Source organism: Cupressus sempervirens, chromosome 11 (genome assembly GCF_028749045.1).
Source record: "Cupressus sempervirens isolate cs-2001-9-10 chromosome 11, ASM2874904v1, whole genome shotgun sequence".
Classification (NCBI taxonomy): Eukaryota; Viridiplantae; Streptophyta; class Pinopsida; order Cupressales; family Cupressaceae; genus Cupressus; species Cupressus sempervirens.
The window spans coordinates 170016844-170034794 of record NC_143128.1 but is presented as its reverse complement, the minus strand read 5'-3'; positions in this window follow the sequence as shown (position 1 = coordinate 170034794).

The window sequence follows — 17951 nt, the reverse complement described above, 5'->3', positions numbered from 1 at the left end:
CAATGATCTCCTTAGGTAGTTCCTTTTTCTGTGTGAGTAAAGGAACTAACCTATCAAAGAATTGAATGTATGGCCCCCACTGGGCAAACAATAGAGATAATAGTGATAAAGCCTCAGAGCATTGGTATTCATTACTCTACAGAGTAATGTACATACTATGTACATTTATAGAGGCTCTCTTTAAAGCAGTGATTCTATGAATCAAAAACTGTTTCATTGTCCTGATCTTTGCATCATTGCTAATCTCAAACTCATCCACATCCATATGTGTTACTGGATGTGGTTCTTCTACTATCTGGTCAATTTGAATATTTTGGTCTTGTACCTCCCTTACTCTTAGTGACCTTTCTTCTCTTTTCAAATGTTCATTCTCCTTTTTTGATTCCTCCAAAGCCTGTTGCAGAACCTATGTTTTTCTCATTTCCTCTTCATACTTCTTCCTGGCGTCAAGGTACATTTCATATGTCTGCACCAGTTGTTCTTGAAGAATATCAATCTTGTTCTTGCCTAGCATAGCAGAAGTGTTTTGAAGGTTATAAATTTGATCTGAAGAAGTTGAATGTGCATTCTAGAAAATTGCATTACCTGCCGGTGTCTCTTTAATTTCCATCAGGGTAGGCTTCTGTGATTCTGGAGCTACACTCCAAATAGCCATTGTCTCAGTATCTATATTAAATCCTGCCCCCTGCAATTCACCAAATGGATTCATCTCCTCATAAGAGATTGATTTTTCTTGTCTCCTCATTTGATCAAGTAGAAATGATGAACTAATATCCCATCCTAGGAAAACTATCATACCACTCCTTTGTACCAATTCCCTAGCCTCCTCTACCGTGAAGCTTTCACTGTTAGGATCATAGGCTTGGAGCTTCTGCACCATTTCAGTCACTTTTTCATCTGTGTCTCCAGGTTTTACATGCAAAGAAAGTTCATTCTATTTGAGTTTATACAAAAAAGTTTTGAATTCTTCACTCTTGATAAAATCATCATCCTTCATGAATTCTTGAGCTTGTATAATTCTGTCATCCAGCATCACGGACTGCAGTTCTAAACTACTGGGTCTCCTCTCCTCTTCAGTAGCTTGATCAATTAAGAACTTTTTTCTGGCATCATCAAAATACCTAGTTCCTTTTGGAAGCACTTGTAAAGCTTTCTCTCTAGCCTTTTCCGGAACCTCAATCAATTTTTGTTTCTTCTTGCCCCCTTTATCCCAATCTGAAGGGCCAGGCTGATCTTCTTTGTCACTAATTTCCAATACAACATCTGCCTCTGGAGAAGAAGGGTTTACCCTATCTCTAGCACTTTAAGGAACTTGAGCCATAATGTTATCGAACTCCTCAATACACTTATCAATTTGTTTAAAATAGGGTAAATCAGAATAGAAGCCCTAGAAATTAGGATCTACTTTCTTCATTTCTTCCTCTACTAAGAGGATTTCTCTCCACTTCTAAATCCTATCAACAGAGACATCTTCATACAATACATCCCTAATGACATCCTCTTCCCAAATTTTCCTTCCAATGACGACATTATAACCCCTCATTTGTTTAAGAGCACTTGTAACAATGTTATATGGGTCATAAACCCTAGTGGGGGCAGTGGGGAAATTTAACTCTCTTAGGAAGGCATCAACTTCCTCAATGGCCTCTTTACCAATTCCAAAATCCCCTACTTTGAAATTTCTACACACAAAAGACCCCTTTTTAATGGTTGGCCCTAGATATTCTCTATTCATGGATAACGACTGCCAGAAAATTTCCACTACACCCACCCTCTCTGGTACATATCTTGGCAAGAAATGAGGGGGTTGGGAACAACCAAAAATTCTAATCAATGTACAGTTTGCTAACAAAAAGGCACTGCCCCAATCATGATCAATTGGTCCCTCTTCATCAAAACACAAATTTGGTCTAACAATCTTCCTGATTAACCTAGGTAATCTTCCCAATTTTGAACCTAACATCCTATGAATAGTTGCAACAAACTCATTATAAAAAGAGAGGGAATTAGAAAAAGAGTAGAACCTCTGCCATAATCTTGTCCATCTTTGAACAGGCAATGCCTCTCCGAAATTGTCCAAACCTTCAATAAAATTGGAATCCACATGGCCCACGTTGTAGAAGAGGATGAGATGCATAAGCATCGAGTAATGTAGAAATTTGAAATTGTCCAGATCACCTTTCTGAGCTGTCACCATCTGCTGATGAATATTATCAGCAATGAATGTTCCAAAATCATACCCCACATTAGTATGTGGGTCCTGAATGTCTAGAGCTATCACATACAATGCTGGGGAGGCATCCATGGATCCATCTACTCCCAATAGTTTGTTCAATCTGAAAACTATTTTCTGAAAATATGCACACAAATATGACAAGGGTATAAAATCAGTAACCATTTTCGGGAATTCTCCTTTCATCTTGTTTTTATTTTCCCTCGGGATATGTCGCAACATTGCATGTGTTGTATAGAAATCTCTCTGTTTCTTAAATGTTGCTGCCAATTTTTCCAGGTTAATAGGAACTGACATGGGACCCTACAAATCAAATGCTTCAACAAAAGCATCCTTACTTAACGTATAGAGAACGCTCATATCCTTTCTATGAAAGGACCGAGTGGTTGGATTATATGCATTTACCAGTGCCTTGATAAGGTCAACATCCACATATACCTTCGGCATTATCAACTTTCCCAGGTTCCTCGTCCATGGATTTGAGACGGGAACCTTCTGCACCCTATTCTTGTAAAAGTACAAGAACAATTTAGTTCCATTGGTGTACGATACTTGAGCATCTCTATAGAAGCTGTAAGCGTCTCTAAACGTGTGGACATTAGCACTATGAGCATTGGAAGATTTAGGGAGAATCTTCAACCATTCTTCTGCAAATTTGGCAGACAATGAAACCTTGCTTCCCTCTCCAGTGCCCTTCTTTACTGATGATTCTGCTTCTGCCATTCTGATCTTACTGCAAATTCTTGAATCTTTTTGCTCTGTTAGCTATAGATACCTGAGAATTCTAGTTTTCTGCAACTTCTTGATGGGCCACGATGTTAAATTGTTAAATTTTAATGGCTTTAAATTTTAAAAGCTTGCACGTGCATGGATATCTATTATCGATCACTACCAGTAGTAACTACTGCCTTTATTATCGATCAACTCATCAGCTGTCCAGAATCAGATAATAGATTTGAAAACCTGATCTTTTGTACTTTCAAATTTTCAAGCTTCAAAAATACATTATCATTGACAATTGTACAATCTTATGAGTTGTGAAACCCTTCGTTCTACGCTCTGTCAAAATCAATTCAACTTAACCTTGAAATCTTTTCGTGAAACTGTGAAACCCTTCTTTTTCTTTTCTCAGGCTATCGTAACAATTAAATCAAATATTCGCATTATCCTTGTGACCCTGTGATAAGCCTTATATCCTCTTCTAATGAGATTCCCCTTCTGTCACAGCTTCAGAACTTACACGTTTCATATCGCATTATCGCAGTTGTGAAAACCCATTTCCTTCTAACCGGTGCGAAGTGGTGAACACTGCTTCATCTTAACCTTTCGCGACTTCGCAGGATGACATATCTTTCCCCTTTCACCGCTGTGAACATGCAAAAACTACCTGAATTAACATTTCACGGTCTCGCAACCAACAAACTAACTGCCTGCATAAAACCTCTGACCCTGCGATCTCCCTTTTCGCGACTGCCGGAAGTCCTTTCCCTTTAACCACTGCGAACATGCGAAAACTGCTTGAATTAACATTTCACAGTCTCGCAACCAACAAACTAACTACCTGAATAAAACTTCCAATGATGCAATTTCCTTTTCACGACTTCGTAACATAAAAGTTCAAATTGATGAAACCCTTTGCGAACCTCCGATGCCATCGACTTCGCATATGTTTTTTTTAACCTTGAATACAATGAATTGATTTGCCCAAAAACTTAAAATTTTAATGTGATTGTTATTTTTTGTTCGCCAATGTATAATTTTTTTGTGGTTTTAAAATAACACAATTCGCCCAGATCTTACACATTTTTTGAGAGACTATGAATGATTCGCCAATGGAGATTATTATTTTTTTCTTTGTAAACTATTTTTTTTGCCACAAAAAATAAATTTTTTTGTCAGGTGTTTTACACCTTTCACCAATTTTTTACACCTTTTCTAAAGGAGGGGTTTCTTAAAGTATACACTGCTTCACAGAGCCTACTGAGCTTTACAAGTAGAAACTAGTGTAAGTCGAGCTTCACAAAGTCTTCTGAGCTTCACAATGCAACTCATATAGAAAGGTAGTGTTAACCGAGCTACAATGTCTACTGAGCTAGCCATTTTAACCAAGTGAGAAAAAGGTAGTGTTAACCAAGCTATAGTGTCTACCAAACTAGTCGTGTTAACCAAGTGATAGAAAGGTAGTGTTAATTGAGCTATAGTTTCTACCAAGCTAGTTGTGTTAACCAAGTAGAAGGAAGGTAATATTGACCGAGCTACAGTGTCAACCAAGTCCTTCAGTGTCAACCGAGTTCTCTAATGTTCGCCGAATCATCAGTGCTAATTGAGTTCATGCCTACTTCCAAGTGATCAATGTGAATTGTACACTAGTACCAATCGAGTGCCAATCTTGTCAAGTTGATTGATTTTTTGAGTGTCAAGATATCACCTAAGTGGTCTTCAGGACCCGAGTATCAGTAATGAGCCAACTTGGTGAAGTATGTTGAATTTGGTATTGTATCTGACTCTAGAAGGTAAATATTTGGATTGGTATATATGTAATACATCTTGTCATAACCAAGTGTGCAAGCATAACAAGGAAGAAGCAAAATGAATGTGAATTAGAAGACAAAGGCTACAAGTAGTTTAAAGAAGCAACAAAGTCTCATCCATCACATTAGGGTGATAGTTTTATATCAAGGGATCTCATACAACAAATTGAGTTGCAGAGAAAAGGTCAACTACTGGTCTATCCTAATAGATGCAATAGTCAAATCCTCTAACAAGGTGGACTTAATAGTCTTAAGAAGAATCTCCTAACCAAGTGCATACTTCATTATATTGTTTAAATCCTTTAACAAGGTGGACTTTATAGTCCTTATTGCTCCTAACAGGGCAGATCACCAAAAGTGATCAATTGTAAGCCTTAATAGACCAACCTTATACTACATTCATAAAGCTTTTGGGTATTATCCCCACCCTAGATTTACTTTCTATTTGGAAGGTTTTTTGGGTTACCAAATATTGTGTCAAGTGTTGTGAATATTTTATTGCTTTCAATCTTTCATGCATACAATTAGACCAAAATATCTTATGAAGGATTAATTGGTGAATTAAGTTAAAGTTTTATTGGTTCTTGATTCACCCCTTCCTCCTCTTAGTCACCTAGCCCACCTTATATTTCCAACAACAGTGTCTAGCAATTGTGGAGGAACTTGACCCAGTCGAAGCACATTCACAAATCCCTCCAAAGCTACTCCTAATTCATGACATTAGGTCATTTTATTATTGTTCGATTCAAGAATTGGGAACCCTAGACTTAAACCAATCATATGAAGTGTTATGAGTGGATGGTAATTTGAAACCTAAGCATAAGCACCTAGAGCCAAAGGCTTTAACTCGCATTCTACTTATCCCAAGGGACTTTCAAGGAAAGTGAATTAGGTTTATTCTTAGTCAAGTCCATGACATGCAACTATGGCTTGATCAACTTATTTAAATCACCAAGAAAATGATTCATAGGGTTACTAGGTTACCTATGACCAGCAAAGCAAAAACCACCAAAGCCATAGGTCAAGTTGAACTTGCAAAGAAGACTCTTACCAACTAGGATGGAAGAGGAATGAAGTTGAATAGTGTAATAGATATGTAAATTAAGTTCAAAATCCATGTGATCGCTCACAAGATTTATAGATCCATCTAACTTAATAGTGCTCCATGTGAGGTTGTTGACCTAGCATTCAAACTAGTCAAGAACAATCTGTCATTTGACCTTTTCGAGTCATAGTTGAATCATCTAAGAAAGAATATGGAGAGCATCTGAGCATCCAAGACTAATCCATGTAAGTTTGGATCACTCTTGGCATGCCTATTCTTTTATGTTCAGAAACTCTTCCCTTCCAAAGGCACCATATTGTAGAAGAAGGATATACCTATTATATATCAAATCAATGAGTTTATAGTTGAGATGGGAGATAACTTTGAGGGCATCATGTATGTATATTTTGAAACATTCAAGGAGAGAATACAAAGAAAGTTCAAAATACCCAAACAACTAGTTGATGACTATGAACAAGATATATGTTTCCATGTGGACAGTGACAAGGCGGATATATAGGAAGTTAGGCCAAGAATAGCATGGGTAAAACCTCTTGGATATGAGGTAAACATTGATGACACAAGAGACATCATTGAGGCTCTTTTAAATGAGCCAGTGGATCATAAGGCACCATACTTTGGTACTTATGATGAAGCTAAGACCAGGATTTCTTTGGAAATCAAACTGCCTCAAATCTTGAAGAGAGGAAGAAAGAAGGTTGAGAAGATTAAGAAAGAAAACAAGAAATCTAATTCCCCTCTTCTTATTACAGAAGGTAAGGGTGATGACCTCAAAGATGAAGAAGGAGAAGAGGAACATGATGAAGAAAAAGCATCAAAAGAAGAAGAGCCTACTAAGAAAAAGGGGAAGGCTATAGTTAAAGGGATACAAGGTCCTCTCCTACAGTATTCACAAGAAGTCCTACCAAATCCAAGAAGAAGCTCAAATTGCAGGATGAAGATGATGAAGAGGAGCAACAAGTAACATTCAAAAGGTCTACCCCCAATTTGAACAAAGACTAAAAAAACTACAAGATGGTGGAGGTATGTCTGATTTTAAGTTTTTCAAGTATGAAACTAGAAGTAAGGAAGAATAAAAGAAAATTGAAGAATCCTTAGTGTCTAAAATGGCTAAGTGGAAATACTCTCTAGAGGAGCTAACCAAGAAGTTTCCAGATATTCTACTAAAGGTAGTTGCACATCAATAGGAAAATGTAGTAAATGTTGGAAAGGATATCAAGGAACAAACCTTGAGAAAACTTATGCCAAATCTATCTAACAAGGAAGTGAAGGAATCATTGAAAAATAATGAACAAAAGTTAACCCCTAAGTTCAATGCATTCGTAATTCTGTCAAATAATATAGAATATGTTTTTCAATCAAACACAACTACATGGAAGAACATATATGGATTACATAAGCCCAGTAAAGAAGTTGTACAAATTGAAGATGAGAAGGATGATGAGAAGGATGATGAAGTTGAGAAAGATGAGGAGGAGGATCAAGCATCAAGTGGAGATCTTCCTAAGATTTAGAGAATTCAATATTCTAATCTTGAAAAGATTGTAGTAGAGGTAATGACCTCCCTCCCTAACTCTCCAAGCAAAGCCTTAGTGCTATCTAGCTCAGAGAATGTTGCTACCAAGTCAATTGAGGTAAACATTGTTCCACCAAGAACTCAATTGATTGTTGGAGCTATTCTACAGGGTATAATGATGAGCGTTGTTTCCACCACTTCATCTACCAAGTAGCAGGCTCCACTACTCATAGCAACAGGCCAGATCGAGTCACAACAAGGTACTATAAGCACTCCTATTATAGTTGTTGTTTCTCCATCAAGAAATGTTCTCTCAACTATTGTCAGGAATAAGGTGTCTCAACCTTGGATAGTTTCTATTCTTATTATTTGTTTTGTAAATGTTTTTTTTTTTTGCAAATAATGTATTTAAGTGTGAGTATACATGTCTAGTTGGCATGTTGATGTGTCACTCTTGTATGTGTCGGCATCTTGAATTATGTGTAAGGAGATCATGATTGAAACAGTTATGATAGATTACTATGACACATAAGAGCTATTTTTGGAAGATTTGATGATGGGTGAAGATGTGAAGACATGTGGCAATTGATCATTGAGTATTGTACACTAGAATCTCCTACTTTTCTGGAGAATGGTAAAACCCTAATACAATTGTTCTTTGGAAGTTTCCCTAAAATGAAAAGTGCACATGATATATGGGTTTTTAGGGTTGTGAATGAGAGAGAGAGAAAGTGTATTTTTGGTAGTGTTTTGTTGTGACTGGATTTGTCTTCCATGTCCTGAAAGAACTTGCATTGCAAGTGTGTTGTAACCTTTGTGTTGAAGATAATATATTGTGCAGGTTTTGGAGGGGTGAGGTTGTTTTACCGAAAGGTTTTTCCCCACTGGCATATCTTTGTGTTTAAGTGTTTTCTTTCTCTATCTATTTTCTATATTAATGGTCAACTACAATATTATCGTTTACATAATATCAAATCTGAAATTGTAAGGATCTAAACAAAATTTGCACAATACTTTCCTTAAGGGATTAGTGTAGGAAGTTGTTTCTACACTTGAGTTTCCTTACAACTATTATTGTTTTTCCTATTGTTGCACTTGTGCAATGATAGTTGAGGTTAAGCCTCAATCGAGAACTGAAGATTTGAGCAAAGGGAGGGAAATTATTCCTTCTACTGATCCAAAGGAAAAGGGTAAAGAGGTAGAAGTCTCAAATGATGAGATTGATCTGGAGGGGGATATAGTAATTTCAAATTGGGATCTCTCCAATCTAACTCCTTATCAAATGGACACCCTTGGAGAGCTATGGAAGAAAAGGGAAAGACAACAAAAGTTAAGGGCAAAACAAAAAAAGAGGAATCAAGTGCTTGAAGACATTAAAGTTATATTTATTGATACACTTAGTATAGAGGTTGATGAAAAGAAACCTATTTTGGATCAACTTGTTGACTTAGTTCACACGTTTAATGAAGAATTGAGTGGACAAGAAAAACAATTGTAGAGTGCAGAAAGGAAATTTGAGAACAAAGTTTTGGAGAAGGTGGCGCAGAAGATTACAGTCCAAATATCAAATGCTTATCAGAGTGTTTCAAATATTGGCACATTCTCCCTTTGATGATCCCAAGTATCAAATTCTTATAAGAGTGTTTCAAGGTTGGGAACTACTTCAACATCCTTTGCATGGTTTAGAGGTAATGTCATTGTGGCAGAGGTTTCTGCAAGGGAATGAACCTCATTATTATGAAATTTATATAGAAGTAGAGCTTGCTTCTTCAACTCGTTACACTCAACTCTTCACTAAAGTTATTCTTCAATTCCCTGCATATGCAATTTTGTCACCTTGGAAAACTGTATTTGATCCTGCTAGCTAGGAACAACTAATTGTTCATTTTATTGTACCTAATCTGATGATAGTTCTACATGAATTTGTAATCAACCCAGCTAATCAACAACTATATCCATTTAACTGGTTATGAATAATTTCTTTCTAAAAAGATCTGCTATGATATGTTTTTGTAAAAAAAATTGTGAACTCTGCCCATTTTTCCTAGTTTGCATTATATTTGTGGAGTATCTTGATGTAAGTCACTTAGCACGGGTTGAGAGAGTTTTATTTTTTAATTATTTGGATTATGGAATATGTATGCAACTAGATCAATTTTATGTTATGTAGCTAAGATGTAATAAGCACCTTTAAAAAGATCTCTAAATATACATGTTCAAAAGGAAATATAAAGAGATAAATGTTTAGAAGGAAAAGAAACCAACATTTACATACCCTTCAAGAAAATTGTAGAGCTAGGGCATAGCAACGAAATCGCAAAGCAAGGGCACAACATGGCAATAAAATCATAGAGCAAGGGCATGATAATGAAATGCAGAGATACATCAGAGGAAAGAAATGCACTAAGCACATATGCATATTCATGAGGCTCATTCCCTTGCAGAAGACATAACACAGTTAAATATATGTATATATTAACCCAACTAATCAACAACTAGACCCATTTAACTGGTTATGGCTTGTTTCTTTCTAAAAATATCTGCTATGATATGTTTTTGTAAAATTTCTTGTGAACTCTACCCATTTTTCCTAGTCTACATTATTTCCGCGGAAGATCTTGAGCTAATCCACTTAGCACAGGTTGAGTGAGCTTCATTCTTTTATTAGTTGGATTCTAGAATATGTATGTAGCTAGATCAATTTTTCTATTCTGTAGCTAATATGTAATAAGAATCTTAAAAAAGATCTCCAAATATACATATTCAGAAGAAGATACAAAGAGATGCCTGTTTAGAAGGAAAAGAAACCAGCATTTACATACCCTTGAAGAAAACTACAATGCTAGGGCATGATAATGAAATCACAAAGCAAGGGCACAAGACGGAAATGAAATCATAGATCAAGGGCATGACATGGCAACAGAATCATAGAGAAAAGGCACATCACCAAAATCATAGAGCAAGGGCACGTCAACAAAACACAAAGATGACAAAGGTACAACAACCAAATTGTAGAGCAAAATCGCAAAGAAAGGGCACGACAACCAAATCACAAAGCAAAGACATGATAACAAAATGCAGAGATCATAGCAAAAAAATCATAGAGCAAGGACATAGTAATAAAATGTAGAGATATATCATAGGAACGAAATGCACCAAACACAAGGGCACAATGACGTTCAAAGCTCTCCACCCTCATTTGGAGTTCTCCACCTTCTTTCATGCACAACTCTCCACAATCAAAACAAATGGGGAATAATCTATGTCATGTTTTCTTCTTTTTTATATACTTACATGGGTGTCGCAATTATGATGCTTACATCGATATTGCGATGGCATTGGGGAAAATTGCAAAAAAACATGAAAATCACCACAAATTAGATCGCCATCATAAATTGTCATTGCAATTTGACCCCAAATGTTGTAGTGTTGTATCAGGATGGGTGGAAAAAAGTTAGAGTGGATTTTGAAATGCTTTTAGACATTTTCAAAATCCAGTCTTTTCACATCACCCCTTTTTGACACACCATGATCTTGCACATACACATTAAAGAGAAACTTATTAAAATACTTTTTGAAACACTATAACCTTATCTTTCAAGTCCTAAAAATTATCAAAACATAAATCTCAATTCTAATATTTAAAAGGAAATCTTTATCAAGTAGAATAAATATATGAAATAAGAATAATGGTATTGATAATTCCATTTGAGAATGTCAACTTTGACAATCTACCTATGGAATAAAACCATCTCCTCAACCTTGGTATACAAAAGTCAGCACTTTTATTTCTTATTTTAATTTAATAAATTTAAAATTTATCAACATTTATTAATGAAAATAATAGAAATACGTGCATGTTTTAACTATTTATGTTCTCTTTGATGATCTAGATTCATAAAGTGGTACTCTTTCAATCATTTATAGTGTGAAAAGTGAACTAAAGAAATTTTGAGATGGTTGGGCTTGTTCTTTGATACTAAGAGACACTCAAGATTTGAGTATTGTAGTCAAATGAATAGATCTTAATAAGTAAAGAATAAGTTCAAGCTTGAAACCATACAATAGTATCGTGTAACACATTTGAATCAAAGATCAAAATCATCAATATCTAGTATTATTATTATGTCATTGATTTTCACTAGTTAAAATAACATAGGAGAAGTATATCATACTTTGAACATACTTACTTTGACCTTTCCTTTATTGAATAATCTCATTTTAAGTTAGTTTAGAAGCTTTGAGCAATCAATTTTTTTCCAAAATGATGCTACTATATGTAAGAGGATGGTTCATTTTGAGAGTTACGTTTAATCTAAGGATGATACTCATTATCTTACTAGTCAATCTAATACTAGTTAGTTAAATTGAGGCCATGAAATTAAATCTTCTTGTAATTGTATAGTTAAGTTTGGATCGAGTACTCTTAGTAATTAGTGACAAGTGTAAAGTACCAACGCACAATTAGTTTGAATTCAAATCTATTTATTTTTAAACATGAGTTAACATGAATTTGTAATTCAATGAAGTAACTCAAACACATCTAATTTCTTTAGTTTAATCATAGTGCAATTCAAATTGATCATTAATCATTTTGATCATGCCAAAAGAAAACATGCATCAAGTCTAATTAACCATACATCAAAGAATTATTCAAAATAGGATAATCAAATTATGGATTCATTAATCTTATGATTAAATTATAAATTTTTTCATTAACATTTCATTACTCCATTTATTATAAATTATTTAAGAGTCTAACATTGACCAAAGTAACAATTTAAGGAGGTCTTATATCTTGACCTAGTTCATATTGATTGAGATGTTATATCATGCATTGATTTAAAGTAACAATTTATGGAGATTTTATATCTTGACCTAGCTCAAAGTAATCATTATGCTTTCATATCATGTGACTTTCATTCACTATCAAAAGTTTGAATTAAATAGATCTTGGATCTTAATCTCTCTTTTTTGTCAAGATGAATTCCATTTTTCTTGGAGTCTCTGAATATCATTTTTTTAAGGAATGTTGTAATAAATAAAATTCATCATTGTGGTTCTCATTGAGTTATTAACTAATAGGGTACACCTTTGGATGATGACCATTTTATTTCTTATTATGTAGCACATATAAAAATATTTGCATTGGTTAAGGAGACTAATGTTTAAGTAGTTTTCCCTACATTTTAAGGTTTAGTAGAGCGCATATGATTCATTGGTCATTGTATCCACATCTCATAAGTTTGAACGACATGTACATGTAGCCAATCCCTCTCACTATTTCATTAAATTCAATTTACAAATGTAAGTAATCTCTCTTCATTTGATTTTATGTTACAAAAATGATTTTTTTCTTGACATTCTTTTAACAAAATTGCTTGTACATTTTCTATTAGTATTTGAAATGAACCTAGTTTTACGTATTTCCAAATTGTATGTAAAAAAAACAAAAATAAAAAAATTAATCATTTTATAGAATCAAAGCATTCCTTAACATATTTAGAAAAATTGAATGTTCAAATTGTAGTTAAGAATTCTAAGTTAAAACACTATTCAAAATATAAATCAATAAAATTAATTCAAGGAATAGACAAGTACATAAAACATCAAATTAGTGAAGAATTTATAATTAAATTGGTTGAATACAATCTAAAAGAGTGAAGGTATCTTCATTGATCACACCACCCCAAAATTTGTATTCCCAAAAAGTAAGATAAAAGAGATGAGTCTCAAGTCATACTCAAATGACTTTGAGAGAGCGAACATTCCTAACTCTAGCCCAAAAAGATAACCACTTAAATTTCATGGTCGATATCAAACAGCAAAGCGATCTCGTGATTTACAAAAGCTTCCTTAAAAGAAAATTAATTTGGACATTAAACATGTACTTAGGATCACAAGAGCTCTGTGCACAGAGCTTGAGTCTCTACGTTGTGCTATTGGTCTGAACATCGAGGAAATCATACTTAAATCAGAGAGAATTTCTAGACTGAGCAAAGAACTACTTTGCAATGGCTAAAAAGATTCCAGAATTTCTAGAATAAATAGGGCTTCTATTAATTAAATTTTTGAATTAGAAAAATAAATAAACCTCCAAAAAAGCCATTTGTGTAAGAATTAACGAATTTTTAGTCAATATATAACCCTCAGCCCTTGCAATTTAACTTATCCTTTGAGAATATTGCAAAAAGACAACCAATCTCTATGAGGGAACATATGAAGAATATGAGTTTAATTTTTGGCAGGTGGATGAATAGAAAATCCTACTTTATTTATATTCTACTTATTTGGCAAACTGTCATAAACAAGAGCTGGAATTGAAGGAACTGAAGAGAAAGGGCAGAAGGCATTTATAATCTGATTTATACTCTGAGACGTAAACACTGAGAATATGGCTAAGAAATAATCAAAAACTCTCTCCCCAACTATAAGCACCAAAAATATAGTTGCACTGCAAATACACAGAAATGCTGGAAAGTAAAAGATCTTAGTCTAGCTATTTGGATCTGACAGATCCATATTGGCAACTTCAACCGACTCAAGAATCTAATCCATTAAGCTCACACCAACAATTCTAGCCATGGTACCAGCCATATTAGAAATCCACATTATAGGCCCCTCATAACGAGGAGCAACATCCAAGTGATTAGGAAGAAAAACCTGCTCTTCCAAGCGCTAGAGATCCAAGGCACATAGATGAACACATCACAGCTCCCCCAAGAACTTCTCAAGGTGGGCATCATCACCAGAGCACAAGCAAGTGGAGATGTAGGATCAATCCAAGAAAGAACTAAAATTTGGAAGAAAACAATTTATTATTTAGAGTGAATCAGACCTTTACCTCCCAGCTTATCTGCCCGAAGCAATCCTGAGTGAGAGGGTTTTGGATTCATTGATTGATTGCCTATCTACCTGATTCATTGATAGCCTATCTCCCCAATTGATTTATTGTTTGAGTGCATGATTTAGTTTTGGTTGCCCTCCCGCATTATTTAGTGTTGCCCTCCCATGATTGCATGATTTAGTATAGTCCTCCTGAGTCGGTGCTAGTCTCTTAAGCTAGCCGAAATACAACACATAATCAATCGCTCAGCAGGAGAACTGAGGGGCAAACACTCAAGAGGATAACCGAAGGAGGGATTGATTCATAATCAAGGGGTTGGCTCACTATTTTTGCACGGATTTTCTGTTAAACCTGGATAACTATGGGCTCGTTCCGTGAGAGGAATCTTCTGGGTATTGTGTGAAAGTTGGATTGAAAGAATGAAGAATATTCGAGCAACTTTTTTTTGTCATTTTTGTTTGGAAAAATATTTTTACTGCGTTCAGCCAATCAGAAAATAGTGATTCTTGACTTAAAATTAATTAAAAAATAAATTGTGCTCTAAACTCTATAAATTTATTAGCTTTACCTGAAAAGAGAATTAATTGTGACCACCAAAAACATTAGTACCCTGCCTTATGCGAGGCAGGGACTAATAATGAACCATAATGTGGTGCTTTACTTACGTCATAACCCAGCTAATGTCTTACCGGCAAAACTGCGTAATTCCAGTTATAAAACTGGTCCCAGCTGTCTGAAGGCCATGTCGTGCTTTTCATTCTTTTACAACGACATTCAGAATCTGGGATCGCTTATAAAGCCCAAAGACCATCACCAAATACTGTTGTGAGCTGAAGGAACAAAAATGGCCGGGCTACTCTACGTTTCTGTGTTTGTGATTCAGCTGTGGACTTCACGGGGTTCGAACCTGGAACCTCCTCTTCCTTCTGTAAACAACTCCTCCAAACTGTCTCCCCAAGTTTCGATTCTGTTAGCGCCCTTTTCACTAGAACAAGGCCATCTCCCTCAAACAGAACCTCCAGAAAAAGAAGGGCATAAAAAGCATCAACATGAAATTCTTAGCGAAGGTAGTTTTGCAGGAATCATTTTTGGCATTCTGTTCGTGGCCTTCTTCGTTGCTGGGGCGAGCTATATTTATGTTACTCGTAAAATCAATATGAGGAGGAGCAACTCTGTCAGAGCTGCTGTTTAGTGAAGCTTGTAATTCCTGTTCTTTACTGGTTTTTTCGTGGGAGTCGAACCCTGGTCTACTCGGTCCGTTGAATAGTTATGTTGGTGTTACCAGTGCCAGTGGTAAAGGTAAATGTCTTTTCCGCTGTAGTTGTGGAACCAGTTGTTATTAACTGGCTATGGTTGTTATAATTTGGATATACAGTGTGACGTAATTATTATGGATGGGATGGATTTAGTCGTGTTGCATACTTTCAGATTTCACATGGCGTGACAAGCTATTTGATGGAATATTTTTGGCGGTTCTAGTCCCAACACTTGGTGTTTTCCCATGTTGGGAAAATTGAATTTAAACAATTGGTTGCTCTGTGGTTTTTATTATTTTAAACTTCGAGTATTAATGTATTTTGTTGATCTTTCTATTGGAGGTTTCAAAATATCTTGTGATGATATTTTGTTAATTATGGTGTGAGTGGAAAATTTATTATTTTTTCCTTTCTTTGTTAATTATGATATTTATTATTGGGTGTGACTGTAACTTTGCTTTCCAGCATTGCTAGCGTGATTGTGAGCAGTGACCTCGCATACCAATGCATATATTTATTAAAAAAATGTGTTTGAGAACTGTTACAGATTATTGTAAAATATCTTACTTCAATTGTATGAATTTTGTTTTCATGTAAATCATTTCAGTTCAAATATTTTTTATTGTTGTATGTAACTATGTTATTTTCAACTTTTTTTTGATAAGGTAGTTTGCAGTCTTTGTAAATTTATTTTGTTCAAAAATATTTAAAAATAGAGGTGTTTATTTTATCAAATTTGTTTAGGTTACAATCTATTCAAGGGTTTAAGGTTCTTAATTAGATTCTTTTGATAGAAACTTTGTTCATTTGTTAGGTATTTTTTCTTAAATTTAAAGTATATGTTCATTTTGTTTATATTTTTTAAATGGAGATTTCAAAATGATTTATCTTTTCATTTGATTTAAAGTCAAAAATCGAGGAGTATTTATTTTGTCCATTTTTTTTTTTGACTCGTGTAAAATGTTCCAATTCAAATTTTGTTCAATTATACGAACTTTTTTTTAGCTTCTAAAATGTTTTAATTCAAAAACATTATTAAAATTATCTAGGGTATGACCTGATCACACCATTTAGAAGTTTAGGAGCATTATCCTTATCTAGGCTCTATTTTTGGTAGGTTCTTTATTTATTTATCTGTGGTGAATTAGAAGTTAAATAAGTTGGGATTATAACTTTTAAATAATGTTTAATTAAATACATAAATCAGTGGATATAAATAAGATATTTCACTGGATTTGAAGATGTTATGAACCAATTTGACCCACAAAGCTAAAATTTTAGGATTTTATTGAATAAATGTCTCAAAGTCAATAATTGACTATGCATGGATTTTGTTCACATTTATGTTTATAGCATTAATATGTGTATCTATTAAAGTGAACTATCATGTGGATCTAATACATTGTCATGGAATAAATTCAAAAAAACCTGTTACTCAAGACTTGTTCACCCTGTCGTACAAAGTCAAATTCTTTGTAGGGATTCATGGTATTTATAAATGTCTTTTGAAGGTTATGTGAAATCATGTTGATCATGTTTTCCTAAATTAGACACCTTATGACAAAAAATTTAATGATTTTCGAATAGCAATCTATTACAATAAGAAAGTATCCAATAATTGTAAAATGATAATGTTAAAGTTCTAGTAAGTACTCTTTTGATTACACCTAAATCAATTAAAATTATTTGATGATTTCAAATGAATGTGTGAACGTATTATAATACAAATAAAACAAGCATGCTTGAATTTGGCTCACAGTGATTAGAGAAAAGGTCAATAAGATAAAATTCTTAAAATTTGAAAGTTCAATAGATTAAGAAATGCGACGTTACTAAATTAACACAAGATTTAGTGGCCAATCTGCTCTCGTAGGCAAACCAGAAACTAGATATTTTGGGGAATGTAGAAAATATTTTTTCTCCAGGTGGATTCAGGAAATAGTACATATTTTTCTCTTCCGATATATAACAATTATTTCTTTAGAACGAGAAAAAAACTTCAAGCTTAATGAATGGGCATATATAATCTGGAACTTCCATTTAGTCGGCATCAAATGATTGGCACAGTCTTTAGAAACAGATGTTAAGTCAAATGATCTGGGGTTGAATCTGCAGTAATCATATTCAAAATTTTGAATTTCGATGAATAGAATAATTGAAGAAAACACAGTCATCTTGAAAATTGTTCAATCATAAGTTATAAATTGTTCTTTGAACATATGAAACAAAAATATTGTTATCAGTGTAGTTTTGAATAGTTAGCAATAGCATTAGCCAGTGATTCATCCTTTCAATTCTCTTCTTTTACTAACTTGATCAAAGAGATTAATTAACCACAATCAAAATACATATTTTGGAGCTTAACCTTAACCTTTTGAGAGGTTAATGATGGGGGAGAGAATACCTAATTTTGGAGAGGTTAATTAACCACCTCCAAAATACATAATTTAGAGCTTAACTTTAACCTTTTCAGAGGTTAATGGTTAATGATGCGATTGAAAA